We start from the raw sequence: 23,532 nt of genomic DNA on the forward strand, positions 1-23,532 counted from the left end.
AATTAGATAAGTAAATGGATGGGATAGAATCTCTGTTATTTTTCCCTCCATGGGTTCATGAGTCTGAGGCAATACAAGCCAGACCAACTGATCCTTTTGGTACAATAGCTTCCAACGGTCATCCTCAAGGAGTGGCTTTTGTTGATAAGTATATTGCCACTTTTGCAATTTATTCCCCGGAGAACAGCAGATAATTTATTTTCCCACCCTTTCCAATCACCCTGTTCATTTTTAAATTTAGGTTTAAAATCTTGGATCTTTCTTTCCACTACTCCATTACTTTGTGGGTGGTAAGGCAGGTGTAAAATGTGAGCTATCAATTGGCCTGAACACCAACACTCCCATTCTCGGCGATTCCAAGGAGGACCACCATCAGTAGAAGTGATACCGCGACGACCAGAGACAGTCATTAACTCCTCTCAACACTTAATGATATTGGACGCCTTATAGGAACCTAATGGAAAAACAGCGGTTCTTCTGGAGCCTAAGTCTACAACAACCAAGCCCATAGGGTTTCTTTTTGGTCCTGCAAGCAGCCCCATGAGGTTAATCTGCAAATGGTAATTCACCTGCCACTTTTCTTTTCTGTAAGCACCTAACATATAAACATTACGATATTTTCAATGGCTGAGGCAAAACTTACAGTTATCAGTCATGGTTGCAATGGTTTTGCAAATTTCTGAAAACCCTAAATCACGTAAAATAAATTCAAGAACAGATTTATTGCAATGACCCTGATTCTCATGTATAGCCTTTGCATAGCAAATGGCTGCACAAGATGGTTCTGGCTTTTTTGCTATATGCCAGAATTGGAGAGTCTCATCTATGACAGCATGAGCGGGAGGAGTCCAGGATTTATGACTAGCAATTTTTATGACAGCAGAAATTTTTCCAAGCTCCCAATGGGTTTTTTTGAAAAAAATTACTATAAAATTCCAATGTGTACTATGGGCCCTTTTAGGATTGGTGAGGTCAGAGCTTTGGGCTCCTAACCATCCCTTATACAGGTAGGAACTGTCCACATCAATGTATCAATTTTCTTCTCCATGATTTAGTTGGGCATGAGTTAAGGAGAAGGTCAGGGCCTCGACCTTGGCTAATTGAGCCAAAGGATTAGTTTGTATTCTATGAGTCCTCATGGAGGCACATTTTAGGCAATTATACCCAACTGCACCTTCATGCTATGATGTGCCACTGATCCAATACCAAACTTTTTCTGTGTTATATTCTGGAACACATCACTGCTTTTGTAAGAATTGGTGATTATTTTGAATCCATCAGGCAGCAGATGAAACTGAGTCTTTAGGGCCAATGCCATTTTTATAACCGCTTCAGGCATGTCCTGATGCATCCACTGAAACTCTGAACTGACCAAAAATGTATTATATGAAAACACAAACCAAATGAACAGGTTTTCTGCAAACCTCTGAAGAATGGGGATAAATTTGATTAAGAATAGTTAATGTTTTATCTGTGGAGGACTGGGCATACTGATCAGAATGAAAAGTGCCACTGGTAAAGGAAGAGTGATTTTCTTGTTTGAATTCCACCCACCAATGTTCATGACTGGTATTTACATACACATCCACCCATTTAGAGGTATCTAGGTAGGTAAGAGAGGGTTCCATAAAGACGTGGGCTTTCCATTTTTGCCATATTGTCTGTATAAGTGGCTAATCAGGATTTTTTCCCCTACTTAGAAGGTAGGCCTGTTTGAAAAAGGTATTCCAGGAGGAAGACCAAAGACTAGTTTGGACCGCTAATCCAGCAGCCCTTTGGAAATCCTTTAAGGAAAATTTAGAAGTGAGTTTGTCTATTGCTTCCATCATATCTGAATTCAAGGTAATATCTATGGCACCGCATATCCATCCCAAAAATGGCTGCCAAAGGGCTGGGTTTTTTTACCTTTTCCTTTTGATTTCCCAACCCTGGTTTGTAAGGTGTTGCATTAAGGCATTTAAGACAATACTGCAACTCTCTTGGGTGGAATCAAAGATCAAAATATCATCAAAATAACTAACCCAATTATCATAATCGAAGGAGGCCATTAATTGTGTCATCATTTGTGTAGCCCATGAGGGGGAATTACAAAATCCCTGGGGCTACTTGGAATTTATATTTTTTCCCATTCCACATGAAAGCAGTCAATCCTTGAGGATCTAGAATTGGAATTTGAAAAAAACCCATAACTTTAATGTCAATAACTGTTTTCCAGTGGTTGTCTTTTAATTTAGCAAGAAGGTTGAATTGAATTTTAGTTCAATTAGCAATAATCCCTTTTTCTGTTTGGACAGCAGCATTAATTCATCTGTAATCTATTATTACCTTTGCCAGGTTTCTTTTTTGCTACAATCAAAACAGGTGATGCATATGGTGAGACTGTCTCCTCAATCCATTCATTAGTTAATGCTTGGTTAACTAATTCATTACCCAGATTGATTTGCTCACAAGACTGCTTTTGAGGTCCCACCTGTATGTTTGGTTTCAACTGGACTACAAAAGGAGTCTGTCCTAGCAAAGGGAGGGTAATATAGGTAGTCAAAAAAGATTTAGCACGAGGAATTTCCCCAATATTATCATTTCCTAAAATATGAAAGGAGTTACATTCCATGGGCACTACCATTATAGAACAACTAACACTTTCTATTGAAAGATTTGAGACAAATCCCTTTTTAGTTCTCCCGATTCCTTTTAATCAAACTTCAGAAAGGCCCTTTTTGTCAATTGTTTTGACAAAATAAACAGATTTTTCAGCACCAGTATCAAGTAACCAATTTTCCTGCTTTCCATTAGTATCTAATTTTAAAACAGGGAGACTTTTGTTAAGATTTATTGAAATGACTTTGCTTCTCTCCCTGCTTGAGCCACCATTTTCCTATTCATTTTTATTTTTACCCTGTGCAATAAATTCATGGCATTTAGCCAATTTGACTAACTCAGGATCTGAGAGCTGGGCCTCTGGAAGTTTATTCTAATTCCATAAGAAGGAGAAGGCCACATGTGCAATCTCAGAGTGCTCTTGCCTAGGGTTCATGGAGGGATTTGATTTTAACGGTTTTGGGTTATCAATTACCTTTCCTTGATCCCACTGAATTTGTCAGGAGATTAGAGCTTCTAAACTGAATCCACCCAACCCTAAAACAACAGATTCCAACCAGGGATTTCTGCACTTAATATCGTCTGAAAGGTAGTTTGCTACTCGTTGAATGGTACCTTGACTTACTATCCTGGCTTGTGTTTCTACAATGGTGTCATCTCGCCATCCGGCGGTGCCATCACAATTATCTCTTACACTGATAATTGTATGCAAAAACATGTATGCATACATTGACTCCCAGTCCCAGATGTCATCAGGGCCTGGCTTGGTTTTTTTTCCCCTTGGTATTAGTTACAGCCATTGCCAAGGCCATGACGGGAACCGGGGTTAATCGATCACCTATTTTTGTTCTCCAGTCCCCTCCAGTTAGTCCCCAGTTGACTGATAACTCAACACCCGGGGTCCATCCAGACCATTAAGAAACACATCACTATGTTCCTTATATAATCACATTACCCAATTCCAGATAGGGTCACTGTCTGTCCAAGACACCCTGGCTCGGGTGTAGGATCTACATTCAGTCTGACCACCATCATTTTTTGATTTGATGGTAACTACAGGATATAGAAGCACTGTTGGAGCAGAAGGAAACTGCCTCCTGCGAATTATAGGGAGGAGGTGGACTTTATTCCTCAACCTTGACAGGGGGAGGAAGGGACACAGTGAGGCTGAAGCAGCAAGTTTTTTGCTGTTTAATTATAGTAGAACTTAAACATGCCAAGCAGTCCAACACAGACTGACATTATACCTTCTTATTGATTTTATCTTTGTCCCAAAGCAATTCTTTTAGGACCAAAGGCTGGAGAAGCTGGTCCATGCCTTGAAAATTTTCAGGGACAGCCGCCTTTACTTTGCAGATCTTTGCTAATACTTCCAATAACATGTGGGAAGGACTATCAACAGGAATTTTACCTTGTTCGTTAAAATTAATAGAGGTGGTAGGATGAATTTCCCAGGAATTAAAGGTGACTACTGCCTGGTGAGCCAAGGCTCCTGTGTTATGCAAGCAATTAAACCCCATGTTGGAAGTTTGGCCCTCCATTGCTACAGTCTCTGGAGGTGTTTCTTTAAGTTCAAAATTATGATCAATTTGAATATTTATTTGTATATCTCCATAATTTTCATTATAATGGAAAGCTATTTGTTCCACTAAATATCCAATTAGAGTGTTTGCCATATTCATACCAGTCCTACCCATATATGGGCATTCCCTGGCAGGGCCTGCTGGGAACAACAGTACATCTCCTTTATGGGCTTTAGCCATTTTTACTGGAGAAAAATTACTGTATCTCTACGACTGAATTGGTTAACTTGTCTCGAATATAAATTCCTAAAGTTGGGGGAAAAGGATTAAAAACAGAAATTATTGTCTCTTTGATATCTGGTGGTTATTAGTTACAGATTTTGAGAGAAGAAATGGATAACTAATGATGAATGATTGATATCCACATTAGCACTATTAATTTAATGATCAGCTGTGAGAATAATAGTTTTCTAATTTAACAAGGCTGTGGGTATTACACGTTATGGGGAAATAAAAGCTGACGATTTAAATTATTTCCTACAGTAAAAAAATAAAACAATCTTGCTTCCTCAAGTCAGCCTTACACTGCCAGTGAAATCAAACATACCATTAGTCTCTTTGGAAAACAATCCAAATTGGCTTGAGACCTTTCATATCTATTTCCCCTTTGTTGGCCACAACTATACAAGTCAGATGTTTCACAAGATACCGTCACAGTTGGCACTGATTGACAGCTTCAACAGAGATGGCAAAGACTAGATGGGCAAGGAAAGGGAACTAATTTATTACCTCTTAGGTGGACCTTCCAGGTCAAGGCTTACGCAGTTTGGCAGAGCATCATGGCAAAGCTTGGATTTCTGTATCTACTTATCTACTGCCAATATTCTACCTATGCACTGAATGAAAAGAAGACTTTACTCTATGGTTATCAATCTAGCACCTATCCCCAAATAAAATAAAAAGTTAGCTAGCGAGTATCATGCCACCTAAGTGAGAAACAAAGAACTGAATATGAAGTAGATTATAAGTCAAGTTTACCATCTCTTAAATAACATCATGAGTTGCAGTCTGAGAGCGCTCCAGAATAGGAACAAGACTTTCTCATCAGCCCCCAATTGCTTATTGAAAGCATAATATTTGAACTAGTGGTTTTATGGGTCAGAAGAGAAGCTTTTCTAGCTACACAGATTTCAATGCTTTGTGCACAGTTTATTGAGTTAGAAAAGTGGCAACAGATTTTTGTGACAGTACCAATTAACTTTTCTGTCCAGTGGTTCTTTCTGAGAAAGTCCTTATCCAACAAGAACTGTACATTCAGCATGCAATGCAATGCACATGTAGGGGCAATTGCCCTCAGAGACCATTCGTGAATATTAACCATTTTCTTTTACCAGCTCTTTAGTTTCAGGTTATTTGCTGAACTCATCCTTTAATATTGCTAAGCTGTGTGTATATTTGTGCTGTATTTTCTCTTTAAGCCAGTGACAGTAAAATGTTACCTGTGTATCTCAGGCTACAGCAGGCACTGGAAAAAAATCAGATTTTATTCTCTGCTGAACACTTTTCCCATACTTGGGGTTTGCTGTCTTTTTTGGGAAAAAAAATTTCTAATTGGAATTTTAAAATATCACTTACTGAACTTTGAGTGAATCCAGCCAGGCCTGGTCCAATTGACCCAAATCTTGTCTCTTCTTTTTTCCCCTTCTGTCAGCTTCCAGAGGCATATCTCCCTTCTGTCTCTCTAGTCCCAACAGAGTTCTGGAGAATCCTCCTCTATCTTTCTGCTACTCTCTTTTCCATTACTCTCTTTTCTTTCTCACTGAGGTTCTTATTGTGTATTGAAATTTCCACTACTGAGGTACCTACACTTACCTCTTTATTTTCCTCTGAGCCACCCCAAGGATTAGCTCTGTTTCAGTCTCTCAGTCCCCTGAGTTTTTCTTTCCCAGGTTTCCCCTCATGCTCTCCCCATTCAGGTTACTCCACTTTGAATCCCTGCTCACTTTGCTTTCCCTATGGATACACCCTCCATTATCTCCCATGTGCTCCACTCCTTAAGCTTTTCCCACTGCTTTTCCCTGAGGTCTTGACTAAGCAAGGACGTGGAGGATGTTTTAGGACTAGGACAGTTGTAACCGTTGCTGACAGTTAGCAATACTAGACCAGGTAAGTCTCCTTTTCTTTCCATTACATAAACAGTAAAACAGGCTGGGCCTGGTTATCTGTTCCAGCCAACCTCCACTCAGTGCAGGAAAAGAGGGATGGGGCAGAAATGGCTTTACATCTTATTTCAGTTTCCATATCCTGGAGTTGCTCAGTGGCCAATTTGGATTATGGTGCAACTTAGAGCAGCCTCAGGGTTGCTCTAAGTTATGTCTGGATGTCTATGACCCAAAAGGGAAGTTTCAACAGTTGCAAATTGCTGCAAGACTGCTTTTCTCACCATTGCCTTTCTTTCACTGAGAAAGAATTGCCTCTTAGGCCAGGGTGGACTGGCAGAAAAGAGCTACCGTAGAATGTCAAATAAGAAGTGCAGGTTAGAAAGTAGGGGAGGGAGGAGTTGAGGCTAGTGAATAGAAAAGTGACAGGAATCTCAATTACACAGCTCCTACCCATGCAGGGGTGATCACTAGAAGCTCCAGCATGGATTTCCCAGAAACAAATCCTGCCAAACCAGCTTGATTTTCTTCTATGACAGGGTCACTGATTTGGTGGATGGGGGAATGCAGTGGACGTAATATACATGGACTTCAGCAAGGCTTTTGAACACAGTCAGACATGACATTCTGATAAGTAAGCTGGAGAAATGCAGGCTTGACAGAACTACCATTAAGTGGATACATAATTGATTAAACAACTGCAAACAAAAAGTAACTATTAATAGAATGATGTTGGATTGGAGGGAAGTCTCAAGTGGGATTCCACAGGGATCTGTTCTGGGTCCAGTGTTGTTTAACATCTTTATTACTAACTTGTATGTGGGTATAGAGAGCATATTGATCAGATTTGCAGATGACACAAAGCTAGAGTGGGGGTTGCCAATACTTTCGAGTATAGAGCTAAAATTTAGAGGAATCTTGATAAATTGGAGAACTGGGCAATAGACAACAAAATGAAATTCAAGGAAGACAAATTTAAGATGCTACACTTACAGAAAAAAAAACAAATGTACAAATACAGAATGGGTGGGGGGTGGGGAAATTGGCTTGGCAGCAGCATTACTGAGAAGGATCTGGGAGTTATGGTGGATCACAGCCTCAACATGAGTCAGCAATGTGATGTTGTTGCAAAAAAAGGAAATGCAATTTTAAGTTGCATAAACAGAGGCATAGCATGTAGGTCATGGGAGGTGATAGTAATGCTTTACTTGGCACTGGTTAAGCCTCAGCTGGAGTACTGTGTCCAGTTTTGGTCACCAATGTATAGAAAGAATGTAGTGAAACTGGAAAAGATCCAGGGGTGAGTGACAAAGATGATCAGAGGGATGAAAGGCAAGCCATATGAGCAAAGGCTGAAGGAACTGGGTATGTTTAGTCTGGAAAAGAGGAGATTAAGGTGAGATATGATAGCAGTCTTCAAATACTTAAAAGGCTGCTGCAAAAATGATGAAGAAGAGTTGTTCTCTTTGTCATAAAGGGCAGGACAAGAGACAATGGGTTCAAACTACAGCATAGCAGATTTAGATTAAATCTTAGGAAAAACTACCTAACTGTAAGAATAGTAGAACAATGAAACAGACTGCCTCAGAAGGTTGTGGAAGTTTCTTCACAGGAAGTTTTCAGAAGGAGGCTGGATCGTTATCTGTCTTGGATGGTTTAGATACAGCAAATCCTGCATCTTGGCAGGGAGCTAGATGACCCTTGCAGTCCCTTCTAACCCTATGATTCTATGAAATAAAACACAATTTTCTAGCAATGAACAGCTTGCCAGGGAGGTGGTGAACTCACCCCCACTTGGAGTCCTAAAAATGAGATTAGATATCTTTTTAAAATATGTGTTATGATCCAGCTTCTTGCAGATGTTCTAAAGTCTGTGTGTGCAATGTGTCAGGCTCCACGGTTGCGGTAGTCCCTTCTGGCGTTGGAATCTGTGAATCTATGAATCCCACTGTTAATCTCCTTCCTTCCTGGGTCATAGGGAGACCTGAATTGCCTACATTACCCTCAACATACTCAATACTTGCAGCCCTATATAAAGATAAAGAATATAATCTAATCTCATGCTTCAGGGCTTCAGTTGATTAATAGGGATCAGAAAGGAATATTTTCCCCAATGCACAGATCGCTTCATGTATTAAGCTTCTTCCCCCTCCTCCCTCCGGGCCCATGCATCAGAGAGTGGCCAGAGATGGAAATGGGACACCAGGCGAGTTGGTTCTGAGCTGATACAGAGAACCCTCTGTGATGGGATCTCTGGGGTACAACCTGGAACTATGGAACAGCGGTGCCCCCTTAACTCTCCAGCATAGGCTGTCTCTTACGATGCTTTGCTAGTGACAAGCAGCAAACACCTGCAGGCACTGTTATCACTCAGACACCAGCATACAGAGACACACCCAGCTAAATTTCATGAATGTTCTCTAAACGATTCATAAACTATACAGAGGGGAGCTCCAGAAAATCACACAACCCCCAGTCTTCCACCCCAGAAATGTACCATCTTACACTGCTCAAGACCTTCTGTTGAACGGTGCAAGCTCATTAATTAGTTTGCCAATCCATCAAAGGATAGTGGACATGCACCAGCCTTGGTAATCTGAGCCAATTCTCCAAGTACTTTAAACAAATTCACTAGTAAGGATAAAACATTAAAATAAGTTTATTAACTACAGAAAGATAGATTTTAAGTAAGTCTTAGGCATAGAGATCAAAGTTGATTACATAAGAAAGAATAATAAAATCACAGTCTAAATTCTACAATTTATCAGACTAAGCAAGCTTTGAATCAAGCAATTTCTCACCCCACTACATGTTGTAAGCAGCTCACAGTTCCCAATTCACAGGCTAAATTCCTTGCTAAGCCTGGGACCAGTCTCTCCAATTTAAGGTCTTTTCTTCCAAATGTTCTTGCTGCTTTCAGAGTTGATGTGGGAGGAGAGAGGCCCTGGGCTGATGTCACAGTCTCCAGTTTATACCCCCCAATCCATGGGCATGGAAAGATACTGTCTCGAACATGGAGTCAGGGATCACATGTTCCATGTCCTCTGCTGAGTGACTCGGTTAAACAATCCCGATTGTCTGCATGTTTTGGGAGGGGCCCACTAGGAGAGTGGATTCTCCTTAATAGGCCATTAACACATGGCCAACTTTTCCTAATGTAAATCTGGCTTGGGAGTGTTAGTTGCATTTTTGTTGCCACTGAAAGGCCAGCTGTGGTTTTCTCCCAGACTCACAACATGTTTCAATACCACACACATAGCAAAACTTCATAACTGCAGATACAATAGTAATACGTATAATTCAACAAGATAGTAATCTTTAACAGATCGTGACTTCTCAAATGATACCTCACAAGGCATACTTTGTACAAAACATAACATTGGTGAAATTACAGGGTGCTATTTTGAGGTACAGAGTATTCCACCCTCTTTCTAGATGCCTGACTGGTGTGCCTTGCTCACATGCTTGGAGCCAGATTTCAAGTCAAGGTGGAATTTGTCCACAGCTCAGATTGGCAAAGAGCTTGGATCTTTTTCACCTTTCTCTTCAGCATGGGATGTGGATCACTTTCTGGGATCATAGATTCATAGACTTTAGGAACTTCACTCCTCTGATGGTTAAACTACTGTCTACTTTCAAGCCTAAACTTGATGATGGCCAATTTATATTAATTTGCTCTTGTGCCAACATTGGTGCTTAATTTAAAGAATTCCTCTCCCTCCCTCCCTGGTATTTATTCCTCTGAGGTATTTATAGTGAGCAATCATTCTCCCTTTAGCAGCAGGTTTTCTGTTCCTTTGATCATCCTAGTATCTCTTCTCTGCACCTGTTTCAGTTTGAATTTATCTCTCTTAAACATGGGAGACCAGAGTTGCTCACAGTAGTCCAGATAATGTCTCACCAGTGTCTCACATAATGGTAATAACACTTCCCTATCTCTACTGGAAATACCTCACCTGATGAATCTTAGAGATTGCATTAGCCTTTTTCATGGCCCTCATCACATTGGTGGCTCATAGTCATCCCATGATCAACCAATACACCCAGGTCTTTCTGGTCCCATTAAGCTGTTTGAGTTTGACTTCCTCCTCAGATGTGGTAATTTCTAATTCCCTATTCTCATTTTTATTAACCACCCTGCTATAGACTCCTAAACTGCTCATTACCCTTATTAAAAACTGAGGCGAAGTATTTTTTTACATGTTGGGCCATGCCTAGCTTATCTTTAATCTCCACCCCATCCTCAGTGCTTAGTGGTCTGACTACTTCTTCCCTTGTTTTATTTCATTTATATTCCCAAAGAACCTTTTACTATTTTTTTAAATATCTTTTTCAAGGTCCAACTCTTCTTGGCTTTGGGCAATTCTCACTTTTTCTCTATACTTTCTGACCTTCACAAGGGATCAGCAAGAAAGCTACATCCTTTCTTCCATCCCTTGTAACCTTCATGCTTTCTCTTCCCTGTTTGAGATGCTTGTTCATCCAGTTTGGCCTGCAACACTTTCCTACAATTTTTTCCCTCTTTCTTGGGATGCAGAGTTCAGATGGTTTCTGCAACTTTGACTTAAAGTAATTCCAAGCCTCCACCACATTCAGATCCTTGAGTTTTTTAGTCCAGTCCACTTCCCTAACTACTTCCCTTTGTTTTTTTAAGTTTGCCATTTTAAACTCAAGGACCCTAGTTGCAGACCTATTTTTTTTATCCTTCCATTCAGTTTAACTGAATTAGTCATGATTATTTGAACCGAGGTTGTTCTCTACAATCAGTTCTTCTATTGAGGTCCTCACTACTTACCAATAGTAAATCTAAATGGCAATCACCTCTTTTTTGTTCAGTGATTATTTAGTGAAGAAAATCTGTCAGCTATCATACAAGGTCCTACCATTTTTTTAATAGCATTTGTTCTCCAATCTATGTCTGGGAAATTAAAGTCTTCCATAATTACACAAAAAGAAAAGGAGTACTTGTGGCACCTTAGAGACTAACAAATTTATTTGAGCGTAAGCTTTTGTGAGCTACAGCTCACTTCATCGGATGCATTTGGTGGAAAATTACACAATTCCCGATAGTATTTATTTCATTAAAATATTAAAGAGGTCTGTATCCAGATTGGATTTAGGGGGTCTGTAGCATACTCCAAGCACTATCCCAGTGGAGCCTCTGTTACCTTTATTCCCCACAGTGATTTTGACCCAGACAATTCCATTTTATCCATTCCATCACTTCTAATTTCTTTATAATCTGCCTTGTCATTAATATACTATACTACTCCATCAACTTTACCTTTATTTCTCTCTTTTCTAAACAGCACATACCTTTCAATACCTGTACTCCAGTCATGACTATTATTCCACCATATTTCTATTATCCCTATATCTGGTTTCACTTCCTACACCAGTATTTATAATTCCTCCATTTGGTTATCCAGGCTCCTTGCAATCTTAGTTGTTGCTGCTTGGCTTCACCCATTCCTAACATGATTAGGTAGTTATTGTACTGCCAGTATGACCTATCTGACTGTTGGTGCCAATATCAATTACGCTATCTTTCCTCTTGATGCCCATTCCCCTACCCTCTGTTGTTCTTTTTTCTGTTGCTTCAGCCTCTCTTACTTGATTTTCCTCCAGCTCAATATTAGAATCAGGAGTGTAGATTGCATAAGCATTTCCCAGTCGTCTCCCCTGAATTCCTGGTTTAAAGCTCTTTTAATTAGTTTTGCCAACCTCCATAGCAGAAGTCAATTTCCATTTTTACTCTGGTGGAGTCCTAGGTCGATAAATGACTTCCAGTGGTCAAACATCACAAAAACCTAATACACTACTGCCTGAGCCATCTGTTGATCGTCATAATCTTGTCTTTCCACATCTCGGGACAGGTAGAATCCCACTGAATATCACCTGAGCCTCCATTTCTTGAAGAGTCTTCCCCAGCCTGGCATAGTCTCCATTGACACTTTCCAGTGAGAATCTAGCAGTATTGTTTATTCCCATGTGAAGGACAATCAGTGGATCTTTTCCTGCTCCCATTAGGAACCTCTTCAGCCTCAGGTCCACATCCTGTGTCTTAACTCCTGGCAGACAGAATACTCTTCTGTTCTCCAGATCCACTCTTTTGAAAGACCTGACTGTTCTTCTTAGTAGTGAATCCCCAGTCAAGCGTTCCTTCCTTTTCCTGGTGTGGGTGCAAGTCTCCAGACTGCCCCATTCTATTCTTTCTGGCTGCAAGTCTTGTCTTCTGTTTCCACTTGCAATCATCTCCAAGTCATCCTCTATCTTCCTGGAGCTCCAAATTGTGGCTATCTCCATTGATTCTTTCCCTGCTTCCTTGCTCTCTCATTTTTCTATTGCCTGCTGTGCCCCTTCTTCATTTTTCAACTCAGCAAACCCGTTTTTGAGCTCTATTTCTCCATCACTAGCCAGACTTTTCTTCTGCCTGGTTCTCATAGTCACATGCTTCCACTGGCCACTTTCTTCATCCAGGAAAATGTACATTCTGCAGCTTCCACATCCAGTCATCTTCATTGTCTCTTCCATTCCTTGGGTCACTACTGCTGCTGCCTCTGTAGCTGTCATAGCCTTCCCTCCTAAGCTTCTGTCAAGAGGAAAAAAACACACACAGACACACACACAACTAAAAGAGAACACTACTCACCCCTGCAAAGTCCCCCATTTTCTGCTCTGTTTGCTGGCTCTGTGCTGATGCTCCCATGCCATTGGCTGGATGCTTGGCTGCCTTTAAAGGCCCATTAATAAGGGAAGCTCTCAGGGTCATTGAGACATGCAAGCCTCTCCATCACTACAAGGTAGTGATCCATAGAGAGGAAATGACCCCGAGAGCAATGGTGCCTGAAGTCATGAACTCCCTTCGAGCTACCATGGCAGAACAGTCAAGGGTGAGGTTCTAGACAAAGTGTGATCCAAGAAGTCCCTAACAACAGAGCAAACAGAGGATAACTTCACAATGGAGGTGAAACTGTTGTGTAATGTTACAATGGCTGTGAAGGTGGATGAAGGCTGCAGCAAATAGAGGATCTCCAATCGTCATGGTGCCTATGCCATTGGTTTCAAGTCCTCTATCTGTAAAGGATAGTGTGGTGACTCTTGTGCACCAGTCCCCCACTTTAAAAGAAGTCCCACACAAGCATCTTCCACTTTTGGGGAAAAACAACATTGCACAAGTAAAAAGTCCAGTGGCAATCAGCAAGTGACTATGGGAACAGGACACTGAAATCCGGAAGTTCCTAGTTACAGACCGACACACAGGCGGTGGGTGTATGACACAGTCATCTTGCCCAAGGATTGAGGGGGGTCGAGCATCTCGGCAGCTGCACCCATGACTGAGCAGTCCTTTTTAGGATCCACTCTGCTCATCCCACATGGGGAGGGGGTTAGAAAAGGTACCCTAAAATAGTCTTGCCTCTGTTTTTCCTGGCTGGATAGCTGCATACAGCAGGATCACCATCTCAACAGTCAAAAATGTAAGAAACTCTTCAACTTTGGAACTTGGAACATACATACCCTGATGGACAACTCAAACAGTGACTGACCAGAGCAACATACAGCCATTATTGCTTGTGAACTGAGTCAGTTTAACATCAATATTGCTGCTTTGTCTGAAACTAGAAAAGCTGATGAAGGACAGGTGAGGGAAGAAAAAGGAGGATACACCTACTTCTGGAAGGGAAAATCTATAGATGAACCCGATTTCATGGAGTGGGCTTTCCTGTAAAGAATAAGCTCATAAGGTGCCTCTCTGAAGTACCAGTTGGCATCAATGAGCGGTTTATGACACTCCGATTGAGGCTCACCAAAAATCAACAGACAACTATTGTGTGCACCTATGCACCAACACTGGATGCCAATGGGAATGTAAAGGAAGATTTTTATTCTCAGTTGGAAACCATTTTATCAAAGACCCCTATAGAAAACAAGATCATCCTTCTGGGGGATTTCAATGAACGTGTGGGACGAGATTCAGACCTGTGGAAGGGAACAATTGGGAAATAAGGGGCTGGCAAAAGCAATTCAAATGGAATTCTGCTCCTGACCAAGTGTGCTGAACATGAATTTATTATTACGAACACGCTCTTCCGACAAAAGAAAAAGTTCAAAACATCTTGGAGTCACCAATGTCAAAGCACTGGCATCTCCTTGACTATGTTATAGTTCATGCCCGAGACCTTAGTGACATACTTCTCACAAGAGCAATGACAAATGCTGATGACGGTTGGATTGATAATCACCTTATTCAATACACAATGAAAATTAAGATCGCTCCCAAATGGAGGCTGCAAAAGAAGCAGGTCAGGTGCAAGTTGAAGATTCAAGATTTGAAGTACCCTATTAAGGATGACCACTTCCAAGCAGTCTTGGAAGAAAAGCTCCCATCAGAGTTTTCGGAAGAAATTAAGGAACACTGGAGCCAGCTGAAAGCAGTAAGCATCAATGCCTGTGAGGAAACCATGGGCTACCAAACCAGAAAACATCAAGACTGGTTTGATGAGAATGATGCTGAAATTGAGCAACTCATTAATGAAAAGAGAATGGCATTTTGTGCTTGACAGAATGACATAAATTGTAATATAAAGAGAGAAGCCCATGACAAGGTGAGGGTGGAAGTCGAACGTAAAACCAGAAAACTCAAAAACAAATGGTGGACTGAGAAAGCACAAGAACTCCAACATCTCGCAGACATCCACAATACATGTGGTAGTACCACCAAGGATGTTTATGGGCCAATTTGCCATGGTATGAATCCTCTTCACTGTAAGAATGGAACCACACTTCTGAAGGATGACAAAGTCATCTATTATTACTGGAAAGAACATTTTGAGGATCTCCTTAACTGTAATTCTGTGGTTGCAGATGAAGTCCTTGAGCAAATCCCTTAATGACCATTTAGGGATGAGCTCAGAGACCCTCCTTATTTGTATGAGGTATGCAATGCCACTGAGTAGAAGAAGAACAACAAGGCAGCAGGTCTAGATGGGATCCCCGCTGAAATCTTTAAAGACGGTGGACCAGAGCTAATTCGGCAGCTTTACCTGCTTATCCTTAAAATCTGGATAAAGGAGGAGATACCTAGTGAAATGAGGGATGCCCTGATTGTCACCCTCTTCAAGAAAGGGGATAAAGTGGATTGTGGAAATTATCATGGTATCTCCCTCCTACCCATTGCAGGCAAAGTTCTGGCGCAGATCTTTGCAACTTGCCTTCTGCCACTGTCAGAAGAAATTTTACCGGCGTCACAAAGTGGTTTCCGACCATGTCGTGGAACTGTGGATATGATCTTCACAGCACAGCAGCTGCAAGAAAAGTGTTGGGAGCAAAACCAACCACTGTACATGGCTTTAATTGGTTTAACTAAAGCCTTTGATTCAGTGAATTGCCATGCCCTCTGAACTGTATTCTCTAAGATTGGATGTCCTGATAAATACATCAATGACCTAAAATTGCTTCATGATAACATGAAAGCGACTGTCCTGAGCAGCACTGGCTCCCAGAGCAAACCTTTCAAAGTGCAAAGAGGAGTAAAACAGGGCTGTATCATCGCTCCAACCATGTTTGTGGTTTTTATCGCCATCATTCTTTACCTAAAAGAATGGCACCTGGCTTTGGCCTCTGTTGGAAGACAGGATACTGGGCTAGATGGACCTTTGATCTGATCCAGTTTGGTCCTTCTTATGTACTTATATGGGGAGAGTGGTTTGTGAATCAGTGAGGTTATGATAGTGGGAGTTATGGGTTGGGAGTTATGAAGTTCTGATACTGTTGTTTGAGTTTGGAGGAAGAATTAGAATTAGACAGCACGATTACATCGTGGTGACAGACTCATAGAGTGGGTTGGTTGGGGATGAATCATGGAAGAGAGTTAGAATTTGGGGATGTGGATTATTGGGAGTCTAGGAGGTTTGTATCTTTAAGATCACCCTTACTACCTGCCCTGGATATCCATATTGAAGCAGAAGATGCTGCCACTTGGCCCTTCGGTTAATACCTGATGGGATTTGATAGGGTTCAGCAATGCTGCCATTGCTTGGAGATATTGACGTCTTTGGTGATTTGTTGTGGGGGCATGGATCCTTTGATTCCAGTTATGGTTAGAAAAAACTAGTTATCAAGTCTAATCTAGATTCACAGTATTTAATAAAAACACCACTCTTCTTATTCGGAGATTTTGTTTCGTTTTCAGGACTTTAGGGGTTGGATACATAGGGTACCTATTCCTCTATTATTGCTACTTAATGCAAAGTCAGTGACCGGTAAACTTAACCCATGCATGACTAATTCATAGATGATTTACATGTTATCATGGTTACCAGGCAAGATGTATTTTGTTCATCTTGAAATATCTTGCAAAAGCATCATGTACTGTGATATAATTTAATAAGCAAATTTGGTGTAAATGTTCATTCTTCCATTTAATTAGTGCTCAACTAACTTAAATCCCTATAAAAATATTTGAAACCCATTTAGAAAGTGCCCGGGGTTTTATGCTTTCCACACCTCACACCAATGGTTTTCAAACTGCGACTACTGGGTCGCAGAACGTAAGGCACTGGGTCGTGGTGGCTCTGGTCAGTACAGCCGACTGGGTCATTAAAAGTCCTGTTGGCGGTGCTGCCCGGTTAAGGCAGGCTAGTCTCTCCCTGTTCTGACACTGCGCTGAGCCCTGGAAACAGCCAGCAGCAGATCCGGCTCCTAGGCAGGGAGGCCAAGGGGTTCCACACGCTGACCCCACCCCGAGCTGGCAGGGGCAGTGCCTGCAGTGAGAGCCACACGGAGCTGCTTGCACGCCTCCTCCTAGGAGTTGGACCTGCTGCTGGCTGCTTCCTGGGCACAGAGTGGTCCGCAGTTCCAGGACAGGCAGGAAGCCTGCCTTAGCACCAGCACTGCGCCGCTGACCAGGATCCGCCCGAGGTAACTCCATGCCCCAAACCCATACTCCAATCCCCTACCCCAGCTGTGAGACCCCCCGTCAAATCTAGAGCCCCTTCCTGTACCCCAAACCCTTCATCCCTGGCCCCAGCCCAGAGCCCTGACCCTCTCCCTGAATCCCTCATACCTGGCCCCACCCCGCAGCCATCACCCATGCACCCCAACCCTCTGCCCCAGCCCCGAACTCCTCCCACACCCCAAACCCATCAGCCCCAGCTCCGTTCAGTTGTGGGCATCAACATTTTTCATCTGGTTCGCCAGAAAAAAAAGTTTGAAAACCACTGCCTTACACTCTTACCCGGAGGTTCTTCTAAACTCATCTCATGCACAGAAGAAATTGGCCCAAGAAAAGAAACATTCCAAGCTAATGGGAAGCAACATGTTTATCTTCCTAACAACAAAAGATTCTTTTGAACATCTTCCAAAAAATCTAACTATATGCAAAAACTATTCCAGCTAAGGAAAGAGCTAATACTTGCTGTCTTCTGAAGTATCGCTTGCCTTTTTAATTTATGTATGTAACTTCTGCTCTCAGAGTGTTCAGTTGTGCAAGCACTGAAGTTGTGCACGGCCCTTACGTCAGCCACAGAAAGGTGGTGGGATGAAGGCTACCTTTGCTCTTTCCTCTTTCTTCCCACCTCACTGCATGTCACATAAGGGCCCAGCAGAATCTTAACCACAATGTGGAAGAATCAGATGAATAACAGAGAAAATGGCTCTGGTGATCAGAACTAATTCAGAGTAAAAATATGTGGCTTCAATTATTCAAATATTAACTGATCAAACGTTATATAGGAAAACAGTTTAGAGAAGCAATTTCATTATGTCATATGTGATTGCTTCCTAAAATAGCCAGTTCCAGAGCTCACAAGACAAGGAGCTACTTAGTCCCAAATACACACAAGAGTTGATATCAGAAGTAAATGCAGCAGATCTACAAAGCAATACTCATGGAGCAGGTCCTCAAGGAATCAATTCTGAAGCACTTAGAGGAGAGGAAAGTGATCAGGAAGAGTCAGCAAGGATTCACCAAGGGCAAGTCATGCCTGACTAATCTAGTTGCCTTCTATGACAAGATAACTGCCTCTGTGGATGAGGGGAAAGCAGTGGATATGTTATACCTTGACTTTAGCAAAGCTTTTGATACATTTTCCCACAGTATTCTTGCCAGCAAGTTAAATAAATATGGGCTGGATGAATGGACTAAAGTGGATAGAATGCTGACTAAATTGTCAGGTTCAACGGGTAGTGATCAATGGCTCAATGTCTAGTTGGCAGCCGGTATCAAGCAGAGTGCCCCAAGGCTAAGTCCTGGGGCCAGTTTTATTTAATACCTTCATTAATGATCTGGAGGATGGCGTGGACTGCACCCTCAGCAAGTTTGCAGGAGACACTAAGCTGTGGGGAGTGGTAGATATGCTGGAGGGTAGGGATAGGATACAGAGGGACTAGACAAATGAGAGGATTGGGCCAAAAGAAATCTGATGAAATTTAACAAGGACAAGTGCAGAGTCCTGCACTTAGGACGGAAGAATCCCATGCACTGCTACAGACTAGGGACCGAATGCTTAGGCAGCAGTCCTGCAGAAAAGGACTAGGGGTTACAGAGGACAAGAAGCTGGATATGAGTCAACCGTGTGCCCTTGTTGCCAAGAAGACTAATAGTATTTTGGGCTGTATAAGTAGGGGCATTGCCAGCACATCGAGGGACATGATCATTCCCCTCTATTTGACATTGGTGAGGCCTCATCTGGAGTACTGTGTCCAGTTTTGGGCCCTACACTACAAGAAAGATGTGGAAATATTGGAAAGAGTCCAGTGGAGGGCAACCAAAATGATTAGAGGACTGGAACACATGACTTATGAGGAGAGGCTGAGGGAACTGGGATTGTTTAGTCTGCAGAAGTGAAGAATGAGGGGGGATTTGATAGCTGCTTTCAACTACCTGAAAGGGGGTTCCAAAGAGGATGGATCTAGACTGTTCTCAGTAGTAGCAGATGACAGAATGAGGAGTAATGGTCTCAAGTTGCAGTGGGGGAGGTTTAGGTTGCATATTAGAAAAACCTTTTTCAGTAGGAGGATGGTGAAACACTGGAATGGTTTACCTAGGGAGGCGATGGAATCGCCTTCCTTTGAGGTTTTTAAGGTCAGGCTTGACAAAGCCCTGGCTGGGATGATTTAGTTGGGGATTGGTCCTGCTTGGAGGAGGGAGTTGCTGCTGAGGTCCTTTCCAACCTGATATTCTATGATTCTATGAAGGATAAAATTGTGGTACCACTGCTCACATTGACTAATTCCTTCTCGCATAACTGAAATCAATGTCCTTGAGGAAGGTGTCTATAAAAAATTAATACTGTGACAGTGGCACTAAACTTTAGGAAAGATATTTAAAAATAATAAATAGGAAGCTAGTTAGAAAGACCCTAAAGCAAAAGTTATAGAATTAAAAATCTTAGAAACAACAGAAGGCTTGCCAACCCTGATACAAAAAAGGAAGCCAAAAATTAGGACAAAAAACCCCAATGGCTAGGCTAAACATGTATTCAAGTTCAAGTGATAAATCTTCAGAAAGAGGAAACCCAGTCTAAGCGATGTTTAGAGAAAGGAACATCATTTATATCACATTAGGAGAACAGGCAGTGTCTGAGTTAACCAAGGCACAACCCAAGTTACTATTTTGTATTTCTTTTTCATTATGAAGTAATGGAATTATTTTAATTTACTTTACTGGGTTGAACTAAGACCTGGTGTAAGCAAGTAAAGGTCAGTTGAGTTGCGTGTGATTACAATAGGTCTGAATTTGATCTACTGTATGCAAAACATCCCATCTGTGTAGATATCACCTCGATGTACATATCTCTTCTGGGGATGGCTGGTCTATTAAAAGGCTATAGTTTTTCTAACCCATATGGCCAGATAAGGTACAATTATTTCCTAGGGTTCCTCTTAGATGAAATAAAAAATTCTGTAGCCAAGATCAGCATGTGAACTCACCAATAGGTGGCAACACTGGAACTGAAACAAAAAAAAGATGCAAATTTTGGAGATAATGAAATGCTAGGAGTTACTTTGTATAAACTTGTAGACTATCTAAAAATTTAACAATTATTTAATGTTATCATAGTTAAAAGTTTAATAGTTTGGAATGCTAGAAGGTTTTGCACCAGTTTATCTAAAAGAACTGAAAATAGATTCGCCAGTATAGTTGCAATGGGAGCAGCAGTTTAAGAGAGAACTGAGCTAGAGATAATCTAGTTAAACTGAATTTAATAGTGTTTATGTAATTGAGATTGATATAAAGTGTATATAAGATTAGAATAATAGGAGGTCATCTAGACCAACCGCAACTAAATCATCCCAGCCAGTGCTTTATCAAGCTGGGCATTTAAAACCTCTGAGGATGGAGATTCCACCACCACTCTGGGTAATGCATCCCAGTGCTTCACCACCCTCCTAGTGAAATAGTCTTTCCTAATATCCAACCTAGACTGCCCCCACGGCAATTTGAGACCATTGCTCCTTGTTCTGTCATCTGCCACCCGATGACTAAAACTTATGTTTTAGTTGGTTTGAATTGTTAACACTTTTATTGTTCTGCCAGTGGATCTAATGAAGGATATAGGGTTAATTGGGCCTCGTGATGGGGTGCCTGACCCACACTGGGCTCTAAGGGGTTAATAGAGCCCTAGGGAGACTGTGCAGCCAATCAGAGAAGGACTGAAGGGAGCAGCCAACAGGGCCAAGCAGGCCCATATAAAAAAGGGATTTGTAGAGCAGAGGAAGGCAGTTCTCTGCTGGGAGCCCAAGGAGGAAGAACTGTGTCTCTAGAGGGCTGAGAGAACTGACAGCACCCTGAACAGAGCATTGCTGCTAGCAGGGACTGGGGTAGCCAGAGACAGCTCCTAGCTGGCTTCTGGAGTTTTCAGGCTGAGACCCTGAATCAAGGGCAAAGAGGATACTGGGGCCATGAGGAAGTGGCCAGACAATTTGCTGCAGTAGCCACTAAGGGAAGTGGCTGAACAGCAGACTGCAGGTCCCCCAGAAGGGGGGAACAAAGTGTGTGGCACAGTCGGAGGGCTGTGTCACTGAAGAGGATGCCATGGTCCTTGGAGAGACATGGGTCCTAGAGCAGGAATGACAGCAGTGAGGCACTACGTGAAGAGGGCATACTAACATGCAGAGCTAATTCCCAAGATAGCCAGCAAGATGCACCAGGAGTGGTGAGTGAACCCCATTACATGCATTTACTGTTGCAGGAATTAATCTGGGTCAGAAACCCAAACTCTTACTCACAGCGAGTAGTAATGTTTTCCTCATGTATCCCTACTGAAATCAGTAAGACTTATCAAGAAACAAGTCCAGAAGAGAAAATTATGATAATCTAATCTGGCCTCCTATATGACACAGGCCATAGAACTTCCCCAAAACAATTCTTAGAGCATGACTTTTAGAAAAACAGTGCCCACAATTCAAGAAGGATGTTGATAATTTGGAGAAGACTGAGAGAAGAGCCATGATAATGTTTAATGATTAGAAATCATACCATATACAGATAGACTTAAGGGGCTCAGTCTATTTAGCTTTACCAAGAAACAGTTAAGGAGTGACTTGATTACAGTCTATAAATACCTACATGGGGAACAAATATTTAATAATGGGTTCTTCTCATCTAGTAGCAAAAGGTACAACACCATCCAATGGCTGGAAGTTGAAGCTAGACAAATTCAGACTGGAAATAAGGCATACATTTTTAATGGTGAGAGTTATGGTGAGATGTTTGGCTGCATGTATATGTTTTTCCTGTGTGCTGTCCCAGCTCCTCACAGACAGCTGGCACAGCAGATCTCAAGCGAACCATCCAATGACCACAAGATCCGTTAAGGTGCGAAGGCACCCAGTCAGGTTTATTGTCGACAAAGCATGGTAATAGCACCTGGCAGACTCTATGAGGATATTAAGACATGTATGTCCATGACAAATGGATGCAGCTCAGTGAATGGCTGGACTTTTCATTCCCTCTTTGGCTGGCCAAAGATACTTCCTTTGAATCTTTATACCCTGATACAAACAAGTTATGTACTGCCTCTGACATAGTTAGTTACTGCCCCCTGATGTGGCTAGTTATCACCCATCACCTTGTATATGTTGGTTCGATCAAAACATTTCTATGTATTACACTGTTATCCTGACCATATCTTTTAGGAGGGGGGTCAGTGTGTTCCTGTTATCCTTGGGGAATGTTTCTGTAACATCTTTGATACCAGGATGTTTTGGTACCACTTGATATCGGGATGTGTTTGCGTGAGTACTTTGTGCATAGCACTTCTTAGCCCTGTTCTTGCCAAATTCTGTAAGCAGGTTCTGCCTTATACTAGGCCTCTGCTACAAGCGCTTATATCTCAGGCTTTCTTCCTACTACAAGAGTCATTAACCATCCTCTGGCCCAGGGCCCCAGGATATCTTAACCCGCCTCTGGTTCAATCCCATTCTGTGAGGTGTTAAGAAAAGAGGTTAACACATAATCTGGGGTGATTCATCTTCAACTATATGAGGTACTCAACACTGGCTTCAGGAATTTCCTCCAGTAATAATATACGTTTATGGACTTGATCCTTCAAGGTACTTAGCACCACCCCAACATCAACAGGTGAGTACTCAGAAGCCTGCATTAGTGTATAGCACTTTTCAATAGCATGTCTTATAACTTCAGTAATGATTGAGATCCAGAATTATAACATTCAAAAACCAGTAGGAGAACACTTCAGTCTCCCTGGACACTCAATAACAGACTTAAAAGTGGCAATTCTTCAACAAAAAAACTTTAAAAACAGACTCCAAAGAGAAACTGCAGAACTTGAATTAATTTGCAAACTGGACACCATCAAATTAGGCCTGGATAAAGATTGGAAGTGGATGGGTCACTAAAAAAACTAATTTAACCCGGCTGATACTCACACCTTCTTGTCAACTGTTTGAAATGGGTCACCTTGTTTATATTGGCCTCATTAGCACTACAAAAGTGATTTCCACCCCTTCTTGTCAACTGTTGAGAATAGACCAGTTCCACCTTAATTGAATTGGCTCGTTAGCACTGACCCCCCACTCGGTAAGGCAATTCTCATCTTTGCATATGTTATGTATTTATATCTCCCTACTGTATGTTCCACTCCATGCATCTGATGAAGTGGGTTTTATCCCATGAAACCTTATGCCCAAATAAATTTGTTAGTCTCTAAGGTGCCACAAGGACTCCTTGTTGTTTTTGCTGATACAGACTAACACGGCTACCACTCTGAAACCTGAAATAATGCTTT

Source organism: Dermochelys coriacea, chromosome 2 (assembly GCF_009764565.3).
Source record: "Dermochelys coriacea isolate rDerCor1 chromosome 2, rDerCor1.pri.v4, whole genome shotgun sequence".
Classification (NCBI taxonomy): Eukaryota; Metazoa; Chordata; order Testudines; family Dermochelyidae; genus Dermochelys; species Dermochelys coriacea.